The sequence below is a fragment of the Pan troglodytes genome, chromosome 10 (assembly GCF_028858775.2).
Source record: "Pan troglodytes isolate AG18354 chromosome 10, NHGRI_mPanTro3-v2.0_pri, whole genome shotgun sequence".
NCBI classification, from domain to species: Eukaryota; Metazoa; Chordata; class Mammalia; order Primates; family Hominidae; genus Pan; species Pan troglodytes.
This window is the reverse complement of record NC_072408.2, coordinates 22331540-22358747: the sequence shown is the minus strand read 5'-3', so window position 1 is coordinate 22358747 and position 27208 is coordinate 22331540. Positions and strand designations below refer to the sequence as shown.

Here is a 27208-nt window from a genome sequence, read left to right as displayed (position 1 = left end):
GGAAGGAACCATAATTAACTGTACACAGAGCTTTTGGTTCTCAGGAAAGGACTCAAACAGATATCTGGTAGGTGCATGTTTGTAGAGGGAAACCTGTTTGGAAATAAACTGTATAATCCAATACATTAGGTAATCCACAAAATCTTAGACAAATACACATAATTGCTTTTTAATTCTGTGACCAACCTTTCTTTTCTAACCTGCTGTCTGGTTCAATTTCAGCAGTAATCTTCCCTCTTCTAAGTCTTTGTCTCTCCTTTTTCTTTTAATTTTCTCAAGAGTACTCTTTCCTGCTACCACCGTTTTCTTCTGTTTGGTTTGCTCTTGCCTCTGGCAGAAACCACACAAGGAAAACAGATAGTTGGCAAGGCTAAGAAACTGCCAGCCTTCACAAGATTGAAGATAGTTAAACTCCTCCCTGTTAATCTCCTCAGTGTTTCCTAATGGCGTGAGAACCTAATTTCTGTAGCTGGTGGAAGGATCTGGAGAATGAGGAAATGATTCCTGTGAGTGGAGGATGGAGGGAAGGCAGTGTGGGAGAAGATGTGCACTGCCAGCAAGAGCTTGTCTAACTCCTTGTGAGTGCAGGGTCTAGGCTTGAGGCTGACCATTTATTCCTTCATTCCGGACTTCCAAAGGCAATAAGGGAAGGAGATTTTTTAAAACCTTGTATCATTTGTTAAAATAACCTACATGCGATTTAAGAAGTCAAACATAAAAGTGAAAACTCAGCTGAGAGAACCACGTAGCTGTATGTGCGTCCATCCGTTTCCCATCTTCATGATCTCGGAGCAAGCTGGGTGTCTCCTCCTGTCAAGGCTCATGCATCAGCCTGAGCTGGGATGCGTGTTTTCATTGCCTTTCCCCACATTGTTTCAATTATTCCTCTCATTCTCACCTGACCATTTTTCCTCACGCATGTCTTTGTCCACTGCTTCATCTTTTTCTTTTCTTCAAGCTTATTGAATATGGGTTCTTCCCTTACTGTCTTATCTTTTTTTTTTACTCTCCCATTCATTGCTTAAAACATAGCCATCTTCTATTACAACCATGCTACTGAAACTGCTTTTGCTAAGGTCACTACCAAACAATGACCAACACATCTAATGATCATTTTCCAGTTCTGATCTTCTTAGACTTCTTTCTGTCATCACACAGCTGCTTATTCTTTCCTGAAATTCCTTCCTTCCCAGGCTCCCATGACATCACACTCTTTGGCTTTGCTGCTCTCTCTCCGTTGCTCCTAACTAGCTGTTTTCATGGGTTTGCTCTTCGTCTGCGCACTTCTCAAAGTTGAAGCTTCCAGGGTTCTATATATCATCCTCTTGCGTCCTTACTCCATACACTGCCCCTAGAAGTGCTACTCACACCCAGAGCTGAAGATAACACCTGCACAGAGAGATCAAATTCTGCTGACCTGAATTTTATTTTATGTAAAATGCACAGGTTGAAATTGCTCACTAAGTTTCTTTCCAACTCTAACATTCAAATATTCTTTGGACTGTTTTCTCTATTTGCCTTGAATACGTTCCACCATTTGTGTTTGTTTTCATTTAGGTGAATATGACAATGGCAGACTACATATCTTTAACAATTGCCTTTGTGTCTGTCATCTATAAACAGACAGTGTTTTCCTATGTCAACATTAAATTATTTTTCTGAGACCTGTAACTGCACCTCACATTTTAAAAGTAGCACTCGTTTGATGCATGGGTGACAATTGTGAAACCTTTTTCCATAGTTCAGTGAAAATGACCACAAACTACTTCATATCTACCAATTTTATTTTAAGACACTGGGTCTCCCTCTGTCACTCAGGCTGGAGTGCAGTGGCATGATCATAGCTCGCTGCAGCCTCCAACTCCTGGGCTCAAGAGATCCTCCCACCTTGATCTCCCCAGTAACTAGGACTACAAGTGTGTCCTACCACACCTGGCTCATATGCAACAATTTTGAAAATAGACTGCAACAATATTGAATTTATGTTGATTCTGATTCTTTGTGAATATGGCTATTTGATGTCTCTGCCTCATCATTGTATCACACATTTATCTTTCTACTGCAGAGACTTTATCAGTCTTATAGGTAACTTTTGCTTGTTTAAGTCTGCAAGAAATTATACCTGCTGGAATGTAATTCGGTAGCTCCTCACTGAATTGTTTCAGAGGCTTAAGTCTTACCTGTCCCCTCTACTTTGCCCACACTTAATACCAGTAGGAATTGGGGGTAAATAAGACCATATCGCCCATTTGCTAACGAGGAGTCGTATAGCTTGGAGTTAAAGAGTGTGAGCTTTTGTTTGCCCTGTGAACTTGGCAACTTTGGCAAGTTACTTAACCTGTCAATTTCTTCAACTATGAAGAACATATAATAGCATCTCAGTTGTTACTAGGATTGAATGAGTTGTTACATGCAGGTGTTCCTGGCACATTGCAAATGCTCAAAATTAGCTTATATTATTATAATTTGTTAAGGTATGCTTTTTTAATTTGTAAGTTCCACAGTGAAAACATACAATTAAAGATATACTTGCATTCAAGTGAGTATTTTGGTTTTCACTAAGTCAGACAGCTTATAAGGTAAAAACTCCACACACACACACACACACACACATACACACACACACACGCACATACTTTCTCTGTTTTTCTCTTTCTTGAACCTAAAATCTGGTTAATGTCAATTATAGCTTGACCACAGATGATCGTAACAATACTTCGTATGGCTTATATTTAATCTTGTAAAAAGCCAGAAATATATTAGTGTCACCAATAAATTAACACTTTTAAATTTGAAAGTGCTTCTGGTATGTGGCAGATGGCTTCCTAAGCCCAGGTGATAGATAGGCCGTCTATATTTAAAACAGAATTTAACATTTACCAGAACTTTTTCATTGACAGTTTGACCATAGACATGTCAGCAAAGGCAAAAATTTAATAATGTGCTGATTACTAAGGAGCACTGATAAAACATGTGAGGGATGCGTGTATGTGCACACACATGTGTAATATATAAGTGTTTACATGGTCTGCTGTATTGGGGGAATTCTTGTTCCTTCTAAGTTTATCTTGCAGTTCTGTCTTTAAGTGAGCTTGCTGGCATAGGGATAGTATGGTGAACTCTGTGAGGACGCTGCAAAGTGTAGGGTCATGATTTCCCAGCCCTTTCTATCTTTTCTTGCCCCAGCCGGGTAAACATTTACTTTCATTGGCTAAGGGTGAAGCACTAATAATGTGGCATGCAAGGCACAGATTTCCTTACTTGTGTGCATCAGCCTATATTTTGACAAGCTCCAAGTAATTAAAGTGATAAGACTTGCCAATAAGCCTAGAATGCACACATTTTTATTTAAATGCTTCTTGTAGTCGTATTATTCAGATTTGTAGTAAGTGTGGGAGGGGGCTGATAGAGAAACAACTGAAATTGTAAATTTAGTTTCACAGTTGACATTCTCATTTTAGAACTGAAATATTGTGTGCCACAGCTAACTATATTGCTTGAAAGGGCTAGTCTTAAAGTTAATTGAGTAATGCTATCCTGTAATTCAAAAGCCAATTGGTGCACTCATCCATGAAGGCTTAGGTTCATAGACTCAGATTGCCAAGCTATAAACTGGATGCCAAACACAAACAAGCTTGTGATATTTTTTTCCGTGGCACAAAGAGAAGTGATTTTTCATCCTATTTTTTGTTCTTTTTCTTGTCTGCTTTTTTCTCTGTCAATTATAAAGAAGTTTTTAAAAGCTTTTTTCATCTTATTTTTAAGTGGGACAGGTACTATTCTAATTTTAAATGTGACTTTTAAGATAACCATCAAAACCTGCTTTAAAATATATGTATACTTCAGGCTGAGATATATTTATGAGATCTCATATGTATATAATAAAAAAACAGAAACCTCAGTCGCATCTTGGGTAGGTCAGTTTTCTTATGCTATAGAACTACATTTTGTGTTTTAGAACTTCTTCTCTATTTAAGTAGCTATATACCAATTTTTCCCCTTCTTCAGACTAAGTGGCATAGTAGGATGCTTTCTGAACATTGTTTTCAAAGTACTTTTAATAGGAGAAAGAAAAATCTAGGGGGTTTGGGATATGTAAGCATCTCATAATCATGTAAGTATTTTGCATGTTTTATAGTTATATAAAATATATGCAAAACTTACTATTAATCCCTAATATATCTATGTTTGCTTAAACATAAAAACAATCTGCCCTAAAACTCAGTGACTAAAATGGACTTTTCAGGAAGATATAAAAAGTTTATTCGTGGCTCTAATACCACATAGGTTTCAGGTCCACTTGAGGACCACAGATATAAGAAGTAGCCTCGGCTGTGCATACCACGTGAATGTGAGCACTGACAACAACCCTGTATCTCAGTTTCTACCTCCTTGAGGACCCAACTAGCCATTAAACTTTTGGAGCATTATTTTCTAAGATTCTATATATTTTTCACCATCACTCAAGGTTTTTTGTTTTATTTTTAGTTGACAGAGTAACTATAAATGTTTATAGAGTATAATTTGATGTTTTGATACATATATGCATTACGGAATGATCAAACCAGGCGAATTAGCATGTCCATCCCCTCAAGTGCCATTTCTTTGTAGTTAGAATATTTAAAATCCTCTCTGTTAGCAATTTGAAGTGCACAATACATTATTGTGAACTATAGTCACCATGCTGTGCAATAGATCACCAGAACGTCTTCCTCCTGTGTAACTGAAACTTTGTACCCTATGACCAATGCCTTGGTTTTGCCCACTGATACCCCTCCCAGTGACGTTAACCACTGTTCCACTCTCTGTGTCTATGAGTTCGACTTTTTTAGATTCCACATATCAGTGAGATCATATGGTATTTGTCTCTCTGTGCCAGACTTATTTCACTTAGCATCATTTCCTCTATGTTCATCCATGTGGTTAGAAATTATAGAATTTTCTGCCTTTTTAAGGCTGAATAGCATTCCATAGTGTGTGTGTGTGTGTGTGTGTGTGTGTGTGTTTGTGTGTGTGTGTGTATATATATAAAATGACATTCTAAAATCCATTTATCCATTGATGGGCATTAAGTTGTTTTCATGTCTTGGCTATTGTGAAAAATTCTGCAGTGAACATGGGAGTGTGGACATAAGATTATATAATCTTTGTGGTAAATTTGCTAAAAACATTAATCATGGTAAGAAGAGGGGCAGATTATGCTTCCCTCTGCCCATGTGGATGCAGAGCTTGCATGGCCCCTTAACACATGTGTGTATGTAAAGAAGCTTTTCCTAGTTGGTTTATGAAATTGAAGGACTACCAGAAATCCTATTGATTTCTTGTGTAGTTGGTGGTTAGAGGAATAATTGTTTTTTAAAGAATTGGACCAAAGGGAGGGAGGTGGTTTTGAGACAAATTTGGGTGTAGTTAGAAAAAAGGAGCCTTTCTGTTGTCCTAAAATATAGTGCTCTGGTTTCCTGTGGCTTTACAGGGTTTGTATCTTCCTTTACCTGCAAAGACAGAAAAGCAAAAGGAGGCAAACAGCCTAGACGAGTCCATTGTAATTTGTTTTTTCTACCCCAAGACCAATTAAACCATGTTTTCAAATTGCAGGTATATGCCTACATATATGTATAAAAGGCAGACCTCTGTGCAATTTTTAAGTCATCACTGACCTTTCTTGTATGCCCAGGAAGAAAAAAGAGAAATGGTGCTTAAGAGGGCATAGGAAAATAAAAGTAAACAAAAATCTAGAAAAAAAAATGAAAGTGAATTGTTACTGGTAGGTGGCTAAGTACTTTGCAGGTTGACAATGACCATTTCTTAGTTAAGGCTTTTCTCTTAAGAAAAATATGATTGGGGGGAAACAATACTGGAAAACAAAACAAAACAAAATTAAGAATTATTTCTCAAAGCCAAAAGGACATATCTCTGTTCTTGCTTTTTTATTGGAATATATTATTAAAATTCAGTTGTCCTTTATTTTAAACTAATGGCTAATTTATTCATTGCAATGTTTCTGTAGTTAAATACCAGCTATCTATTAATTCCATTTTGATCTTGACTTGTTTTCTTGGCAACTTGAAAAGACTAACTTTAAGTGGAGGGAAGAACATTTTAAATCATCCTTGTAATTCCCCTTTTTATTCCTGGTATTTCTCCAACTTATGGGTTTGGGGAAATCAGCCAGATTTTCAAGGTGGTACTGGCCTTGAAGCCAAAATTCCAGTGCAAATGCATGTCTGTTGCTACAGCTGCTTTTGAAAATTGATGTGGTTTCAGAAAAACACATAATTTCTTCCATCCCATGAAAAATGAGTTGCTATACTGTAAAGGCAGGGCAGTCTGAAATAGATAATTTCAGCATGAATAAACAAATATGTAAAGCTTATCCATACATATGAGGGATACATGTGAGAGAGAGATCCTTAGCGAGATCACCCAGCTTGTTGGTGCTAGAGCCAAGTCAAGCATTCCAGTCTATGACTCAATGCAAGGCTTTTGCAACTTTGCTATCAAAGGTTTTCATTTTGTATCATTCAGTTATTTTCCACATCTTCTCAGATATTTTATATTAGAAAATGAAATGACCATTAGAATTTTATCATACAAACTTTGTAAAACCTGATGGATTTTGTTTTTATAAGAAATTCACAGTAACCAATAAATAACCAATGCATGGCAAAGCCCTCTGGGAGTACCAGGTGTGTTATCAACCAAAATAGCCAAAATTCTCAGCAACTTTTATAAAAAAGAGCGTTCTCCTGTAATGCATTATTCTATTTCTTATAGCCTCGGATCAAGTGTTAAAAAAAAAAACTGATGAATCATCTTTTGCTAAAGAATATGTTTCTCATTGTTATGTAAATAGCCTACATTACACTGTGTCCTGTCCTTATGATCTAATAATGAAGACACACACAATTGACTGTAGGATTAGAACCTCATTTTAATTTCATCCTTATCTCCTTTTATTCATCTGCCCAATGATGGATTCAATTGTTCTTTTTTCAATTTTTACAGAATGCAGGTAGGACAAAATGAAATTATGGCACTGAAGGTACTTTGAAAAATTACAAGTCTGATACAAATGTCGGCTTAATAGTAAGGTTCTGTTATTATTGATCTTCATCCATTTTTTCCCCTTATGTTCCTTAACATTTGTCTTTGGAGAAGCAGCATGGTGAATTCTCTGGCTGTCTGCTACTGAAGGCCAGATGAATACACTCAGTCCAGCAGTTGGCTGTTTGTGTTCCTCCATGGACTGCCTAGCAGGGAGGAATGTGACAGCATATCCGGAGGTTGTAGTTTCAATGCCTTAGGAATTTTTGGTTTCAAATATGTCACATGAAGAGATATTGAGTTGTTTTTTTTTTTTAAGTATCAGCATGTAAAGTGGGCAGTCAAAAAGGAGAGGAGGGTTTAGGACAATAACTTAGACTTACGCCTTATCAGAGAAGGACACATGGTGTGTTTATATAATGTTTTAATAATCAAATCTTATCGTTATAAAAATTAAAGCTTTAAAACCTTCTAATATTTTTGACAGATTTCTCAATTACCATGTATGTACATGTATGTATATATGTGTGTATTTATATATTTCCCTACAATCTTAAAATATATTTTTATTCATTCAGTTGTTCATTCAACAAGTATCTGTTGAGCACCAATTTTGAGTTCTAGAAGAGCTGATCTGGTATCCCTGCATATCGTACAGGATCCATGTACCTTCCAAAAAGGCAAAGCAGTAGCTGTTTCTGTTCATTATACCTCTAGAGCCTCACACAATATTTGACACATACTAGGACTTAATAAATAAATGAAAAATTTGAATTAGACTATGTTGTCTAGTTTGCCACACGTGCTTTAAAATTATATCAAGGGTCATATATTTTAAATAGTCTCCTTATTATGACCAAAGTGGTTTCCTTGCCTGAACTTGACTGTCTCCAGTGACAGGAATGCAACATGACCGGAAGTAGATCATTCTTGCACATCCACCTTGCACAACTGTATTAGTCAGGGTTCCCCAGGGAAATACAACCAATAGAATACACACACACTCACATTCATTCATTCATTCAAAGCAATTGTCTCTTTTGATTGTGGCAGCTGGCAAGACTGAAATCTGTAAGGTTGGCAGGGTGGAAACTCAGGCAGGAGATAATGTTGCAATCTTAAGGCAGGATTTCTTCTGCTCTAGGAAACCTCAGTTTTTTCACTTAAGGCCGTCCAAGAATTGGATGAGGCCCATCCATATTATCAGGGGTAGTCTCCTTTACTACCACTAGTCTACTGATATTAACTACATCGACAAAACCCTTACATTAGTGTTTGATTGAATCAATGGATACTATAGCCCAGCCAGATTCACACATTAAATTATCCCAACAGTTCTTCCTGTTTGTTGCTTTTCCTTCTTTGGAACCAAAGGTTTTTCTGTAGCTTCTAGGCATTGACTTTAACTTTATCCCCTCAGTGTCACGTAGAGCATGATAAATCCCTCTCCTTATGACAGCCCTTCACAAAATTGAACATAGCCAGCATGCCTTGACTCATGCCTGAGTCTCTTCTTCTATAGTCTAGCTACAAAAAGTCTCTTGGTTTACCCCTGTGAGGTTTTCAAAGCATCATCCTCTCTCTTTCGCTCTACAATGCACTCCATGAAATGTGGACCTGGAATCAAAGAGACATTTCAGATGTGGTGTACCCAGAACAGATCAGAGCACAACTGTGATTTCGCTTCTAGATCCTTTGCTTCTGCTGAGGCATCCTGAGGTCACTGTTGGTTTCAGGATGAGAGACAACGTAATGTTGGCTCATGGGGAGTTTATTGCAAACGGAGATGGTTGTTTTTGTTTGTTTGTTTGTTTGTTTGTTTGTTTTTAACGTATGCCATTGCTGAGCCAAACCTTCCCAAATCTTTACCTGAGCAATGTGTGTGTGTTTAACCCAGGTATAGATGTTCATTTTCATCCTCTTAAGCATTATTTTATTAGATTTAATCAATTCTCCTGGTGCATCGGGAGCCTTTTGGATCCAGCATGTCTCTTATCCCTCCCCACTTTCTATCATCTGGAAATGTTTGTTTTGGAACTAATGTTTTGGAACTAATGGACCCTTGTGGCACTTTCATTGACTCACAGAATTTTCCACTCAATGAGCTATTATTTAGCTCTCGAAATGATGAGAAATTCTAGTGAAATTATGTCACTTTTTGGGTAACTTACAACAGGTTAACAAAAGCATAGGTCTTTGGTTCTTGGTGTAGGCACGTTAACACTGTATCACATTACTTCTGTGGTCAGTAAATAACTTCTGTTTAGGAGATTTGCCATAACAAAGGTGAGCTGGGGAGAAGCCTCACAGTTACAATCTCCTGCTTAATATTGTATTTTATGTCTCTTGTTTCTCTCTCCCATGCTTTTCTTAGGAATCAAGACACATTGCTACAGAAAGTGCCTAACAGTGATCAACCATTATTGGCCCAAATATCTATCCTATGCAGAAACTCATTTCCCAGGCATTTATTCCAAGATATGAATGAATACTTTTGTACTAAAATGGCTGAATTTATGTGATTTAGCACTGCTGCTGCAAACCAGAGCTGAGTTTGGAAATGTGTTTTTTTATTGGGTTATAGCAGTTGATATCAAACTTTACCATGCCTCGGGATCACCAGCAGAGCTTGTTAAAATGTATGTTTCAGGACCCCACCTCCACAGGTTCTGACTCAGTAGGTCTGCACCGAGGCCAGAGAATTTGTATTTCTAACAAGTTCTTCAGTGATGCTGATGCTGCTAGTCTAGGACCCACATTCTGGGAATCATTGTGTTAAGTTTGCTGAATACTCAATTTCCATTTAAGGTATGTGTTTTCAGCTTCAGAAAAGCATATAGCTTTTTGTGAGCTGCACATTCAGTGCATTGAGTGCCATGCCCTGTTGGGTGTACTGACACTATAGTAATAAAACAAGGAACTCTCTGCCTTTATGGAGTTAACATTTTAGTGAGAAGAGACTAAGTGAGTAAAAAAATATTCTGTGGGCCAGAGCACATGCAAAGCTTTCCTGTGGTTCCTTAAAACTAGAACTTTTTCTTTACATCATAGAAGGGTGAATTTTGTTTAAAAAATAAAATGTAAGCCTCAACAATTGTGACAGGATGAACTTTGATTTTAAGATGATACTTTGTGCTATTTGATAATAGTGGGAATGGATTGAGCTAGATTGCATGGTAAGTGTTTGGGGATTAAATATATAGTCTATGACCCTGTTACAAATTTTCTGCTGATAGAATCTCAGTAGCTGTATAGGAGTTGAACCCATAACCTTGAGTTATTGACACCTCGCTCCATATAGTTAAGTCTTAGATAAAACCAAATTAAAGTCAGATCGTTTTTCTTTCCCCGGTATTTGGAAAAATGATATTAAATTGCTCTTTGACAGTGGTATTTATAAAACTTATGCAATGGTAGATAGAAAGAACAGCAGTGTTGAGAAAAGTTCCTAAGTTTCCACTGTTTTAGGTACAAAGATAACGTCTTTTCCTCAATGATGCATTTCCTGTTTTTTAAATCTTTTAAAAAGTTCTTTCTTGTTTTGTGCCATTGGACAGTAATTTAAGAGGTGAAGTCAAAAAGAAAAAGTACAAATAAAAAATTGTGACTATTTGTCTGAAAAGTAATTGAGTTATTTTTGCACTAAGAACCCCATAAATTACAACTGAATCTAACAACTGAGCCAGCTTCCTAGTCATTTGGCAACACATGTTGAGTTTGACGGTTTAAAGGAAGACTCAACCATACATGGTAGTATGAATAACAGTGATCTGTTCCAAAGTCTGGGACTTTCTTTTCCATTCAAATATTTCGTATCTTGAATCTACTTCTTAGCAGTGCTCCAAAAGAGGTAAAATCAGGAACACAGTACATGTGAATCTTCAGGTCCCAAAATTTAACCCACGATTTCTTATGTCTCCCACTTATCGGTTTACAAATATTTGTGAAAATCCTACTGTGTTCCTAATTCTTCCACCCTTTCTTCAGTCCTCCCTCTATAAGCCCAATAAAATGCTAATATTTGTGGGAGAACTCCAAAGAACTATGGAAATTTTTTCTTGTCCTCAGGGACCATAGTGTTTTCCTGAGCATGTATAACTTACAATTCAAAATCAGCCAGTGATAGTATGTGTTCAGCAGAATAAATGATTTTTACAACTTTTTATATTGAAATAATATTAGATAATTATACAGAGTTGCAAAAATAATAGAGAGTTCCTGTGTACCCTACACCTAATTCCCCTCAATGATGATATCTTACATGACCACAATGTATTAGCAAAACAAGGAAATTGATGTAGATACACAATTAAGCTACAGATCCTAGAATTATTGCTTTTTAACTCAATTCAGGCCCAAGGCCTGTTTGAAAATATAACTAGGGAAGGACAGAGAAGGAGAGACTTTAAGAAATGACAGAGCTCATCATGAGTTTTTAAAAAGTGAAATTTGGTAAGCTATTTATTATCAGAAATGTACATCTTGTGTTATGTGCAATTTAGCTATTTAAATTGTATATAACAAAGTTTTAGCCATTTTTTTCAGGCCATAAATGCTATAGGAGTCAATGGGAAGAACAGAAATCAGTGAGAAATACTTGGGGAGGCCTTTAGGGAGGCAGTAAGTTTGAAATACTGTAAATTCAGTGGGATTTTTATGGTAAGGAGTGGAAAAGCTTTTCCTCTTATTTATTGTATTTCAAAATTGTATTATCTTCATAGCAATTCACATGTTATTAATGTTGGAATTAGAAGGAGAAAAAGACAAGTGTCATGAAGCTTTTCCTCTATCTTTTTTCTAGGGGTTTTACACTTCCAAGTGTTACATTTAAGTCTTTAATCCATTTTAGTTGATTTTTGTGTATGGTATAAGATAGAGGTCCAGTTTCATTAGTTTTCTCAACATCATTTGTTGCAGAGACTATCCTTTTTATAATGTGTATTCTTAGTGCCTTTGTTGAAGATCAGTTGACCATATGTGTGGCTTTATTTCTGGGCTCTCTATTCTGTTCTGTTGGTCTATGTGCCTGTTTTTATGCCAATATGATACTGTTTTGATTACTATAGCATTGTAATATAGTTTGAAATCAGGAAATGTGATGCCTCCAAGTTTGTTCTTACTTGAAATTGTGTTGGCTATTCTGGGTCTTTTATTGTTCCATATAAACTTTAGAATTACGTTTTCTATTTCTGTAAGAAATAGAAACTTGTATTTTGGTGGGAATAGCAGTGAATATGTAGGTTTCTTTGTGTAGGATGAACATTTTAACATTATAAGTCTTCCAATTCATTAACACAAAATGTCTTTCTATTTATTTGTAGATTCCTTAATGTCTTTCATCAATGTATTATAGTTCTCAATTTATAAGTCTTCAACTCCTTGGTTAAGTTTTTAAGTTTTCCCCAAGTTTTTTATTCTTTTTGATACTGTTGTAAATAGGATTGTTTCTTAATTTATTTTTGAATAATTTGTTTAGTATATGTGCAATCGTTTTTTGTTTGTTGATTTTGTAAATAGTATTCTACAGCTTTACTGAATTCATTTATTAGTTCTAAGAGTGTTTTTGGTGGAGTCTTTAGGGTTTGCTACTTATAAGATCATGTCATTTGCAGAGGTAATTTTACTTCTTTCTACTTATTTGGATGCCTTTTATTCCTTTTTCTTGATTAGTTACTCTGGTTAGGACTTCCAGTACTGTGTTGAATAGAAGTCATAAGCATGGTCATCATTGTCTTGTTCCTAATCTTAGAAAAATAGCTTTGATTTTCAACATTGAATATAATGTTAGCTTTGGATTTGCCGTATAGAGTATTACACTGAGGCACATTCCTTCTATACCTAGTTTGTTGAGTGTTTAATGATTTCATGAATTTGCCACCAGAAGCACAGATGACAAAGCAAAAATAGACAAGTGGGACTACATCAAACTCGAAAGCTTCTTCAGCAAAGAAAACAAACAAGCAGTGAAAAGGAAACCCAAAAATGGGGGAGAATATTTGCAAACCATATGTTTGATAAAGGGTTAATTTTAAAAATAGATAAGGCACTCCTACAACTCAGCAAAAACAAAAACAAAAGTCTAAATCTAAAAATTTAAAACTGAGAATAGTGTTTAAATTGACATTTCTCCAAAGAAGACATAGATATGGCCAGCAGGTATTTGAAAAGGTGCTCAACATCACTAGTCATCAGGGCAATGCAAATCAAAACTGCAATGAGATATCACCTCATAACTGTTAAAATGGCTGTTATAAAAACAGCAACAGCAACAGCAAAAAGACAAGAAGTGTTGATGAGGATATGGAGAAATTAGAATCCTTGTATACTGTTGATGGGAATATAAAATGGTGCAACCACTATGGAAAACAGTATGGATGTTCTTCAGAAATTTAAAATTAGAACTACCATATGATCCAGCAATTCCACTCCTGGATATATGCCCAAAAGAAATGAAATCAGGGTCTCAAAGAGAAATCTATACTTCAGTGTGCATTGGAGCATTATTCAGAATAGCCAAGCTATGGGAATGATTCACATGTCCCCACTGACCTACAAATGAATAAAGAAAATGTGGAGTGGATATATGTAATGAAACATTATTCATCCTTAAAATGAATAAAATCCTACCATTTGCAACAACATGGATGGGCCTGGAAAACATTATGCTAAGTGAAATAAGTCAGCCACAGAAGGACAAATACTTCATGATTCCTCTTATATAAGGCAAATACAATAGTCAAACTTACAGAATCAGAAAATAGAATGGTGATTGGCAAGCATGGCAGTAAGGTGAAAGAGGGAGTTGTTATTCATTGTGCATAAAGTTACAGTTATTCTTGATGAGTAAGTTCTGGATATCTGCTTTACAACAAAGTGCCTTTAATTAACAATATGGTGTTGTGCGCTTAAAAATTTGTTAAGAGGTTAGATCTCATATCACGTGTTCTTAACATACACACAGACATATAAAACAGACACAAAAGGCAAAGGAACACAAGGAAACTTTTGAAGGTGATGGATACTTTTATTACCCTTAATTGTGGTGATGGTATCATGGATATATGTATATGTCCAAACACATCAAATTGTAAACATTAAATATATACAGTTTTTTCACCTATTAATTATATTCCAGTGAAACTGTAAAAAAGAATGTTTAAAAGGACAACAAAGTAATGAAAGAATGGGATAGGAACTAAATGTTGATTAGGAAGGAAGAAGGGCTTTTGAGATCTTACTGATTCAGTCATAGGAAAGGTCCTTTTAATACCTTACAGAGCTTACTCATTAGCCCTCTTTCCCTTCGTTGGCAGGACCATGTGTTTGGAATAAGACAGACCACTTATTAACTGTGTGAGTGATCAGCTTATTTAACTTTGGTGAACCCTAGTCTCCTCTGCTGTAACATGCTGATGAAAACAGCCATCTTATATTAGGGCTTTTATGGACCAAAATCAAGTGAGATAGAACAATAATAATAGTAATTAACAATTACTAATAATTAATATTAGCTAATTACTAACACTAATTATTACTAATAATTAATATTAGCTAATTATTATGATTGTTAATTACTATTATTACTAATAATTATTACTAATACTAACAATTACTAATAATTAATATTAGCTAATTATTGTTAATTACTAATAATTAATATTAGCTAATTATTATTGTTAATTACTATTATTAGCTAATATTAATTAGGTAATGATATTAGCATATCATTTACCATAAGCCAACCATTGCCATGGTACTTCACACAGATGAACTCATAAATTGATCAGAACTACTTTATGTATTCACCTTGTTCTTATATATGAGAAGATTGAGGTGCAAAGTAAGTAAATTGCCCAAGATCTTACAGGCAGTGATGGGATTTCAGCAGAGCTAGTATTCAACTCAGGCAATTTGGCTCTGGTGTCTGAGTTGATTTACAGAACTAAAAATTTCTAACAAAATGCCAAGTACATTGCAGACACTCGACAAATATTTTCTTCCCTTCTCCCTCCCTTGTCCTCTCTTCCATGTTACTTAGAATACTCATTTAGATTAATCAGTATCCATGAAAAGTACTTAACCTGAGCCATTGCTAGAAAAAAAGTGAGGAACCAGAATGGAGGAAACTGTGATTAAACTACTAAAAGATCTTATGGCCTTACATTATATTGTTAGTCAACTCAGTTTTAAAAATAATATTTTTGTTCCAAATTCTGCCTATGATTTCATGTTAAAACCTCTTATTTGGCTTTTAGGGCCCAGCAGTATGTGAAGGAAGTGTTAAGGGAGGAGGATGGAAATTGTAAAGGAAGATAGAAGAGCATAATATTTAATATGTAAAAAATGCGAAGCGTGTCAAATATCCTCAGTGGAAAGGGAGGATACATTAATAATTTGACCTGGCATAGCCCCAGAAGCAAAACTCAGAAGCCTTTTAAAAACACAAAAGTCCTAACATGTCAACATTAAGGAAAATATATAGTCAAGTTGGAATTTTTAAATGATGATATGTGTTCAAAATATTGGATTGAAGACATTTTCTTCATTATTCATCACAATAGGAGGGTGTTTTATTCTTCACTAAAATACAAGATGTTCTTGTGAATCAAATAACTAGAAGAATCAAGCCCCTACAAAGGGCAAAATGCCAGGAAGCTTCAAACATTTTATGAGGGCAGGTTGGGTAGAATTGGATCCCATCAGATAACTAGAGATCTTTTATCTGCCATGAATAATTCATGACTTCTAAGTCAATAAATATTGTTAAAAACGATGATGCTTTTTATAAATGCAAAAGACCACTGTCATTTATGGTTGCTATGTTTTCATTCTGTAATTGATTATTCAGAATTACATGATGATGGTGCTTTTTGGATGAATGATTGGCACACATAGCTTTGATGAAGAACTGGAAACTTTACCATACAGTTTTCTCAGGTCATTTTTTCAGGTTCATTAGAAAGGAAGTTTTGTTCACTACAAATTAAAAAATTCCTCAAGCCAAGCATCACTAAGAAAACATGAGCTCTTGTAAATGTGTTTTATTCAAAGTATGATGAAACAAGATTTTAAAAATTATCTTTAATTATGCAATGTAGCATTGCCATAGTTTTCAGTAAATAAACATTTCTTTTTTGGTCATCTACAGAGTATTCATTATAGTCTACCAAATGCCTTTGTCTACTCAGCCAAGTTTATTCTAAGTTTGTGCACTTCGTGTGGAGTTACAATATTGTTCCCAGTATTAATATGTTTTATTTCTAACGTGTATTAGTTTGAATGGCCCAAAAATTACTGTAAAATAATTTTTTTACAATGAAGGAGTTTCATTTTATAGAGGAGCAAATGCAAACGTACTAAAAGAAAGGAATTGCCAAGAAATCTGAAATTTATTTTAATCTTAGAATGCTTTCTCTATGAAGGTGCATTGGTACAGGTAGAAATAAAACGAAACTTCTAAGGCACTAAAGACACTGCATCAACTGCTATATTAAATTGTATAATTTTCAAATCCCCGCTGTTATTTGATGAATGTGTATATATGAGTGAGTGTGTGTGTGTGTGTGTGTGTCTGTATCTATATGTATGTTGGCTAAAATTACTATCCTAGAAAATCAGAACCTAAACCATCTATGGATTTTGATGTTTTTTAGATTTAAAAGATGGAAAACATTGAGATACCAAGGGGTTCAATATTTAGTCTTATGTTTAGCTTTTTCCTCCATATGTGGTAAATACCAGTCTAGAATATAGGAATGTAGGGAAAACAAGTGTCTACCTCCAACGTAGACTCAGAGTTGGACTGAGAATAGGAAGATTGAAATGACATACAGTAGACATATGGGAACCTGCAGAAAACAAAAAACAAAAAATAAAAGCCACGCATGGCACTTTTGATAAAAGTGCCTCAGAATGCCATAATCAAATGGAAACATTCGATAAAATGTGTAAACCAATAGAAATGATAGCAACTAAATTATTTCAGAACATTTACATTGAAAAAGAGTACCTCACGTTGCCAATTTGAGCTTCACCCATGCCTGATTTATATAAGGTAGATGATGAGATATAGGATTTTTGAGCTAATGAGATTTTGGACTTTGAGTAGACACTATTATGGGTTGAGAATATTGAGGACCTTGAGATGAATATATTTTGCATGTGAAACAGATGTGAATCCTTAGGGACCAGAGAGAAGACTGTGATAGGCAGAATAATGACCTCCAGAGATGTTCATGCTCTAATCTGTAGCACCTACAAATATGTTTCTTTACATGGCAAGAGGGACTTTGCAGATGTAATTGAAGTAATGGACCTTTAGACAGGGAAGTTACCCTAGATTATTGGGTGAGCCCAACCTAGTCACATGATTCGCTAAAGGCAAAGAACCTTCCCAGGCTGAGGTCAGAGGCTGAAGTCGGGGGAGATGTGACAAAGGAAGAATGGTCACAGAAATATAAGGTTACTGGCTTTGAGGATAGGGGAAAGGGATCATTAGCCATGAAATGTTAAGTGGCTTCTAGAAGGTGAAGGAGGCAGGAAATGGAACCTGTTTCAGAGCCTCCAGAGAGACCTTCATGACCTGTGTCATACTTCTAATCTACAGAACTCTATGATAGTAAATTTGATTGTTGTAGGCCACTAAGTTTGTGATAACTTGGATTCTTATACATAAAAATTGAATGTGGCTCCCAGACACTTTGATTTCATATGTATACTGAAATTAAACAAGAAGATATTGCTGAGTATCAACATATTCTATACAGAGTGAAGTTTCTGAGCCTATGCACACATATTCCCCCTTGCTCTGAGGTTCAAAATAGCATTTGGAAACTCAGGAATGGAGCCCCAATCAGATGGGAACACCAAACGGATGGAGCTGACCAACATCCTGAAGAGTCATAGCTGGTTAATTTCTAAATTTAAAGGATCACATTGAGTGATCACTTGGGTTAGGCATGGCCTGAATGGAGTTGAGTTCTGCACCCCTTTCGACCAAGAAGGGGGTGCATTGAGAGCGGTACACAAAACAGAGGAGCTCATAATAGTAAGTTGAACCATCTAGATTTATAAGTGAATGCCTCCTCACCAAGAGACAAGATAGGAAAAATGGAGAGAAAAGGAAATAGAGCCAGAGGTTGAGAACTAAAAAGAACCAATGCATCAAGTGTAGAGTGGCCAGGCCAGGTGATGTCCTTATAGACAAATCAGTTTGTGATTCTCAGGCATCTTTGCTTTATATGAGTCCTGGATGACACAGTTATTCTGAGGGCAAGACCTACAGGAAGCAAAGCTGGTGACACAGGACGAAAGAGCCAGTCTCCTTGGGCAAAAAGGACTCAGTAACCAAGACAGGCTGAGCTGAATGGTGCTCCTGGGTAATACAGGCCCAGCCCGTCCTTTTTCTCTGCACCACCCAGCACTGTGCTCACACATACTGAAGACAGGTGGGCTATAGACCAGTTCTGCTTCCTTCCGTATAGTCAGGAATTTATAAAATGCAAGGCTCACATTCCTAAAATAACTTAAATTAGGTTCTTATATTTTATTGTCTAGGTTTGAGGGCCCATAAAGGCAAATAATAAAAATGGCTTACTTTATACAATATCAGGCACTCTACCGACTATTTTATTTGATCTATCGCCTTTAATAGCTTACCAACATGCAATGAATTAAGTTCTGTTATTTTAAGTCCCCTATTTTATTGATGAGGACATTGAGGCTCACATAGGTTTAACAACTTGCCCAAAGCATATATCTACTAAGTGGCAGAGCTGGTACCTGAACTCATATGTGCTCACTCCAGATGCCAGATCTTTTCAGTTTCTGGCCTTGCTCAGACTATTCCAATCAAGAATAGCTCAGTCTTAGGAATCCAGTAATATCAGGCCCAGGACACAAACATCTCCCAATTGTTTCACATTGAATTGTTTATGATTTATGAGATTCTCATTGGTCTCCAAGAGAGACTGCATTTTATGATGCCTGCTAACTATAATAGTTTTATAATCCAATAGTCAGACTTCTTGGATTCAAATCTTGGCTTCTCTGCTTCCTGGTTGCACTACAATCTAAGTTACAGAAAACAGGCATTTTTGTGTGTTTGTCTGACATATTCTAGTTGCTCAGTAAATATTTGGAGAATAAAATACTGCTTCAGATTGTCATTGTAAGTATTAAGCAGAATAATTCATGAAAATGCTTTAGAACATTGCCTGACACCTAATAAATACTCAAAGTTAGCTCTCATTATACATGAAACTGAAGCCCAGGACCTGTGATTGAATAGACCTGTGGTCTCATGAGATGCTAACAATTAGGAGGTTTGGTTATTTTATGATTAGAATTCTCACTTCTCTTCTCATTCTCACCTAGGACTGTTTCGTTTCAGTGTCAGCAGTCAAGAAGGATTGCACAACATTTGTAAAAATATAAACTGCTATGAATGCTTAAGAATAGCCTTTCCTCTCTAGTACAGTATAATTATGTACAAAATACCTACCTCAATGAATTACTGACAGTAATTGTAGAATCACCGCTTCTAAAGTAATTTAGAAATGATTTCTCATCCCAGAGAGGTAGTATGTGTTTCATTTTTGGTGTAAACTAAATGCTCACCAATCACTAAAAGCTTTTCTCTCATTCATGTGTTTGAGTTGACCCCAAGCATATTTTTGGTGCAAGGTCTACAGTCTTGGGAGCTGAGGACCTGATTGACCTTCATACCAGGGCTTTGACCTTGAACACGGTTGTCAATATGAAGCCCTAGCTTGAGGTTGCATCTGTTTGAGAAATACTTCCTCAGGGGAAAAGAATGATTAAGACAAGGTGTCAATTTCCAGCATGTTTGAGTTGACCCCAAGCATATTTTTGGTGCAAGGTCTACAGTCTTGGGAGCTGAGGACCTGATTGACCTTCATACCAGGGCTTTGACCTTGAACACGGTTGTCAATATGAAGCCCTAGCTTGAGGTTGCATCTGTTTGAGAAATACTTCCTCAGGGGAAAAGAATGATTAAGACAAGGTGTCAATTTCCAGCATGTTTATGCCAGCCTTGTAATAAGCTGACAGTGTTAATTATCTCAGTTCAGGAAGCTGAAGCCACAGTCATTTCTTCAGTCAGAAGAGATGGTAAAGTGAAATGATTTTTCTTTCTTTTTCCATAGAGCTGCATCCATACTGTTAAACAGGGATGGGCAATGTGCTCACTCCTACGTATCTATAGATATTACCTGACTGCTTTCTCATTTGACTTAACATGAATCCAGTTCAACAAATTGTTGACCAGGCAGAGCTTACCCATGGAAACTTGAAGAGGAATAGAAATGCCTTTCTCAGATTTTAAATGGCCTGAAAGAGGGAGAGAAGTCATTGAATCATACTCTTTAGGCAGTCAAAGTTCCCACACCTAGCTTTGGGGTATTGTTTTGCATGGGGCACATATGCAAACCATGGAGCATTATGCTGGACACCTATGTCCCTTCCACATATGTTTGTCCGTATGGCTTGAAAAACTTTCCCAAGACACACAAAACACAAAAGCAGCTGACAGAGTGGCTTTTCACCTTAAGTTATTCATGCATTTGATTTCAGTCATGAATTGGAGATATTAATAGGGAGCAGGATGAGAACCAAAGCTGTGAGCCTTCCAGGAAGGTGGGTGGCATATTAGCAATGTAATTATTATTAGTGATGCAACTTCTAGGTATCTGCATGTCTCAGTTTGGTGCCATATGGCAGCAGTTACTGATTTCCTCCCATCCTTTGACCGCAGTTCAATTTGAGACAAATAGATGCTGAATGGATTTGGGTAATTAACTAAACCAACAGAATACAACACACACATGCGCGCGCGCACACACACACACACACACACACAGCCAAGGTTGCTGTGCCTTAAGAAGTTAAGTGGAAATTTTCCATGGGAAGTTATGGAACTGGAATACATAATCTTTTGTGGAATAGGGTGAAGGCCACCTACTTAGCAAGAGGAAAATGAGTGGGCAAGAAAGCAAAGATTAACAATGGCCTCTCTGTTGCTCCAACTCTTCGTTCCCTAATCAGGCAGGCACCCTTGGCATTCTGAGCAGTGCCACTTGTGTGAGAGGTGGAAAGGGGAGGCAGGATGGTCTTATAGGGTTTGTAAGTCATTCCATTTGTGACAGCTTGGGCTCATCCCAGTCGTTTTGGACCTTACCCAAGGCAGTATTCCTGGAGGCATTTGGGAAATCTCCTCAACTCTGCCATCATATCTCGTGGGCTATCTAGAATCTTCCCATGTCAGCAGTTATTTATTCATTAGCCATGACTATAATGATGTTCAGAAGGGCTTTATTCAAGCCACTTTGCAAGCATTAATTTGACAAGCTCTCTAGCTTTCTGGGTAGTAGATTAAACCTTTCCACAAAGTGTTTGCTGGAAGGTAATGTATATAGACATTTAGAAAACAAAACAAATGGAAAAAAACTATCAATTTTTGATGGCTATAAAGGACTGAATCCTTGGCATCAGTTACCATGTGCCATCTGGCAGCCTGGAAATTGGTCTTATAGAGATAGTGGATATTGACGTGGTTGTGGAAATTGCACCTAGAGAAACCATTGCCCCATGTAAGATTTCCTCTGTGAATTTCATTAAGTTCTCAGTGGTCAGACACGTTCAGCCCAACATCCTGCAGCAACCAGAGGGTGAAAAATGGACACAGCAAGAGATCCTGCTGTTGTTAACCAATAAAGCAAAATAGAACTCCTTTCTTGGCATCTGAACGCTGAACATCATGTTAAGCATTCTTGGAAGAGATGGGCTCCAAGATTCTAAGCAACACCAAGGCTCTATATACAGTGTATGAATCTGAGATGATGGAATGGCAGGAAGAGTGTGGCATTCATAATAGAGATTTCACTGAACACCAAGCTTTTTAGGGAGATCGGGCTCCTTCTTCCTCTTCTTTGTTTTTTAAGTTAAAAACATTCAGTCTAATAAAACTGATTTTCAAAAGCACATGTTCTAAGGGGAGAGTGTATATATTTTGAGAACCGAGGAGTAGCAGACAATATGTGAGAGAGTAGGAAAAGAGTGTTTCAAGAGGCCATTCAGTGACTTCTGAATGATCATTCACGATTATACTTAAATGTGTCTTGCCTTTGCTCCCTAACAGCAAGGCCTGGAATGTGCTGTTGAAGGAAACCAGTGTTTGTTATTTAGAGCGCAGCCTGAACCCTGCAAAAGTGTTTCATGCAAACATAGATGTCCCCCAGCTGCGCACTCTCCCCTTTTCACCTGTCAGCATATGATTTAGCACAATCCCCTGAAGGTTCTCAAAACAGGGAAATAATCTTAAATTCTTGCACAGAGTTTATGAGTCATTGTTTTGATTGTTCTTGTAAAGGTACTTACTTTTTTTTCCTGCTGTCAATGTGAAATCTCACATTCAAATCCTTTTGGAGGGAGGGATGGGAAAGTAAGAATAAAAAGAAGCAAGCCTCTTTTCACCAATTTGCTCCTTTCTATAGGATTAATAATAACCTGAATCGTTTACCTACCACTGAAACTTAGGAAATAACACATCCAGGGGAAATGATAGCCAAAGCGTTCTAAGGCAGATTTCTCTCATTTGCAATTATACTTGTACTTTCTCTTACTTACAATATTTTTCCATCCAAACCAGACCCAGAGTGAAAATACCAGATGATCAGGAATATCTTCCAGCTCTAAGTACAGCACTCTTGTTCCTATATTATATGGTCATGTGTTCATTATTATATTGTGGACCCATAAAAGTTTCTAAAGCTGTCATCTTGAGTTTATCTTTCTTTGAGGGAACCAGAAGTGAGACAGAGAGCCCCAGTGTGGGCAGCATGGGATGAGTGTAGAGTTAAAGCCATCACAGTGTTCTCAGACACAGATATAAATTCTCCAATAGAAGGCAGATGGAGTTTTTGGAGAAGTGATTAGATTCAAGGTTGGGGCATGGGATGAAGATTAGTATGGAACATCTTGTGGTGTCTGAAAGTAAGGAAGTGCTGAAAAATGAAAGGGTGGAGGCATGTCTACCAACCTCAAATAAAAACAGTTCCCCATGGCAGGAGTTATACAGTTTAAGCAAAATAAATAACAGCGTAAAGCCAAAAATATTACTGAATATAACTCAAGGGATAAAATGGATATCCCTGAGGCCATACCGAAACAAATAACTGAATAAAGGCAGTAGAAACAGCAAGTCATCCTTAGAACACAATTCCAATTAACAAATTATAGAATGCATGAGTGGAATAGAATATTAGAATACCAGAGGAATAATCACTAAAAGCAGCCATCAATAGATTTAGTGGGTAGAAATTTAAGCAGAAACAGGATATTTGCATAATCCCATAGTTCTCCCCTTAAATAAATATTTATTCATTACAAAGAGAAAAGTGGTAACTTTATGGTGAAAAAAATCTGGCAGACACTATGTTAACAATACTAAAGGTTAGCATAGCTAGGAATGAGACATACTGACATGATTATATGATGCACTGAGAAGGGCACGTCGCTTCTCTGGCATTCTTTCCAATAATGCTTATCCTCATTATGGGTTAACATCAGACATACCTGAAATCAAAGACACTCTGCAAAATGGCTGGCCAGTACTCTTTAAAAGTGTTAAGGTCATGAAAGACAAGGAAAGACTGAGGAACTGCCACAGATTACAGAAGGCCAAGGAAACACGACAAGTAAATACAGTGTGGGGTGTTGAATCATATACTGGAAAGAGAAAAAAACAGCATTATTGGAAAAAACTGGTGAAATCCAGTTGAATCAGTTGTTTAGTTAATAGTATTGCACCAATATTAATTTCTTAGTTTTGATAATTGCATTTTGGTTAAGTGAAGGAATACATAATTCTCTGTTCTGTGCTATTTTCATAACTTTTATATGTCTAAAATTATCTCAAAATAAAAAGGTATTGCATACGCAATATTTAGGGTTTTTTAAAATACATTTTAACCCTGTAAAAAAATAACTGTAAGGTGTTGTGTTAGGCTATTATTGTATTGATATAAATAGCTGAGACTGGGTAATTTATAAAGAGGTTTAATTGGCTGATGATTCTATAGGCTATACAAGAATCGTAGCAGCACCTGCTTCTGGGGAGACCTCAGGAAGCTTCCAATCATCACAGAAGGCAGAAGGCAAGCAGGCATATCGCATAGCAGGAGCAGGAGCAAGAGAGACACCGAAATGCCACACACTTTTAAACAGTCAGCTTTCATGAGAAGTCACTTACTATCGCGAGGCCAGCACCAAGGGGATGGTGCTAAACCATTCATGAGAAATCTGCCCCATGATCCAAACACCTCCCACCAGGCTCCACCTCTAATACTGGGGATTACAATTCAACATGAGATTTGGGTGAGGACACAGATCTAAACTATATTAGGCATCCAGGACAATGACAAGATAGTGCTTACCATGACACTTGGCATTTGTTCATTCAACAGCAGCTCAGCAATCACTAGGTCAGGTCACCATTAGCCTTAGGGATTTGTGGCTAACAAGTCAGGCAGATCCTGATAAAGCAGTAAGTGCCAGGATAAGAGAAGTGCATGGATCTATGAGAACGTATAGAAGCAACACTGAATTTAGGCTTGCAGGCATCAGAGGTCACAGAGCTGAAGATGAGTAGGAATGGGCCAAGTTGGAATTGACTGAGGAGAGAGGGGATAAATGATAGGGATGTCTTTAGAGTGGAAGAAATAGCATAGCAGAAGTGGAGACAAGGGAAAACAAGGAACCTTTGTAAAATGAAGAAACAGTTAACTTGGCTGGATCATGGCGTTCAAGGGGAGGCTGGAGAGAGATGAAGCTGGAAAGTTAAGTAGAGTGCACATCGTGTTAAGAAGTTTGGGATTTAACCTAAATACGATGGCAGCTAGTAAAGAGCTTGAATCAAGAGTGATGTTATTAAATTTACAGTTTGAAAAAAAATTCTCTGGCTTCCCTATGAGGAATAGATTATACTGGGAGGATGAGGCCCTGACACTATAGTGAGTGGCTTGGAGAGAAAGTGGACAGATTTCAGAGGTCTCAGAAAGGCATAATTAACAAAAGCTAATGCTTGATTGCATAGGGATGATAAGGGAGAGAAAGGATTTACTGTTTAGAATGTTCAATTCTACATCTAGAATTAGTAAATCATTTTAGTCTACACATAAGTCCATGCTACCATGTATGGCAGCAGCCTGTGACTGAAATATGATTGTCTGAAGATCTATGATCCTTGTGTGGGTGTGACAGGCACCCCTAACGAGTCATGTCCTCTCTCCTTGAGTGTAGGTAGAATCCGTAACTGTCTTCTAACCTATAGGAAATGGCAAGGGTGATAGGATGCCACTTACATAATTAAAAGTTACATTCCATAAGACTGTTAGCTGAGAGTGGCCCCGGCTGACAGCCAGCAAAACAGTGAAACCTTAATCTCACAACTTTGAGGAATTGAAGTCTACTGACAACCTGGGGAGGCTTGGAAGTAAATCTTTTCCAAGTCAAGCCTCTGAAGAGGCTGCAATCCCAACTGGGACCTTGAATGTCGCCTGGCAAGATGCTGAGCAAAGGACTTCTGACCACAGAAACTATGGGATGATAAAGGGTTCTGTTCAGACCCACTAAGCTCATGGCAATTTGTTATGCAGCAACAGAAAATGAATATACTTACTCCAGATACTGTGTTCTTCCTTCTTTTGTATTTCCCATCTTTGGCTCTGTCCATTATCAGGGTCTTAAACTGGGCTTTCTTCTTGTTTTTACCTATCATTTATGTTTTCAGCTACTTAACCTGTATATTCTGAATGTTGAAAACTCTCTTTGGCTCTATCAGAACTGGGTTGACCTACAAATCAAGGAGCATCTTTGCCATCTTTGGGTCAACCTAGAACTATGTTGTGTACATAACCCATTACCAATGACATTTGCTTTGGGGTGTCTGAGCACCCCAAGACATTCCCACTATTTACCAAACTTGTCTGACCTGCGGCCTGTGCACAGCATATAGCCCAGGACAGCTTTGAATGCAGCCCAAAACAAATTCTTAAACTTTCTTAAAATGTTATGAGATTCTTTTGTGATTTTTTTTAAGCTTATCAGCTATCATTAATGTTAGTGTATTCTGTGTGTGGCCCAAGACAATTCTTCTTCCAATGTGGTGCAGGGAAGCCAAAAGATTGGACACCCCTGGAACCATGAGGACCTGTTGTAGGCCCAAACTGGCTTCCCGTGCTTTCTTATGTCCCTTACCACAGAAGCAACAGGCCTAAGCTGCTTTAAGCCTTTAAGCTATCCTCATCTACTTTAATTCTTACGGAATTGAACTCCCACACCTGTAATCTTATTTTTAAACTGGACTTCATATACTGTACCCTTCTCTCTTATCTTACTGTTACTGAGAAGTGTAACATTGTAAACTACTACCTAGAAATGGATAGAGAATTATGAAAATAGCATATTTGGGAATGTGTAGAGTTTAAGAAATCATGCAGGTTTCTTAACGTCAAGCTCCCTGGTTTGTAACCTTGCTGACATAAGTGATAACCAGGAGGCTGTGGCCTTCTGCCTTTTCCATGAATTTTTGAGAACAGATTCAGTAAGCCCTCCATTTCTTAGTCCTCATGTTTGGTTAGGGTAATGCAAAGTCCTTTCTCAGAAGACACTTCTTTCTAATCCTCTAGCTGTAGAACCATCTATTCAACAAATGTTTATTTACCACCAACTATATGTAAGTCACTGTTTAAGGCTATGGGAATATAGCAATGAACAAAAGAGCTTTAAAAACAAAATTTGCATTATAAAGGGAAAGAGACATAATAAGAAAATTAATACTTCAATACACAGTGTGTCAGTAATAGCTATAATGGGGAAAAATGATGAGACTAAAAATAATATTAAGAGTTGCAATTTTTAACAGAATAACCAGAATATTTCAGTGAGAAGATTGCATTTAAGCAAAGATCTGAAAAGAGTGAGAGAGTGAATCATGTGGATATATGGACAAATGTATTTTAGGCAAAGGAAACAGCAAGTGAAAGGGCCTATTTCTGCAAAAAGAAGGCCAGTTTAGGTGGAGTAGAGTGGAATGGAAGAGAAGAAAGAGGTCAGAGAGATTCTTGGGGAGGTGAAACTATGTAGC

General features: G+C 37.0%; 1 protein-coding gene across 4 annotated transcripts in view; it reads left to right on the top strand.

Annotated features, from left to right (window-relative positions):
- RERG (RAS like estrogen regulated growth inhibitor) overlaps positions 1-27208 on the top strand; it is a 126606-nt gene that overhangs the window by 18280 nt on the left and 81118 nt on the right. The window lies entirely within an intron of this gene.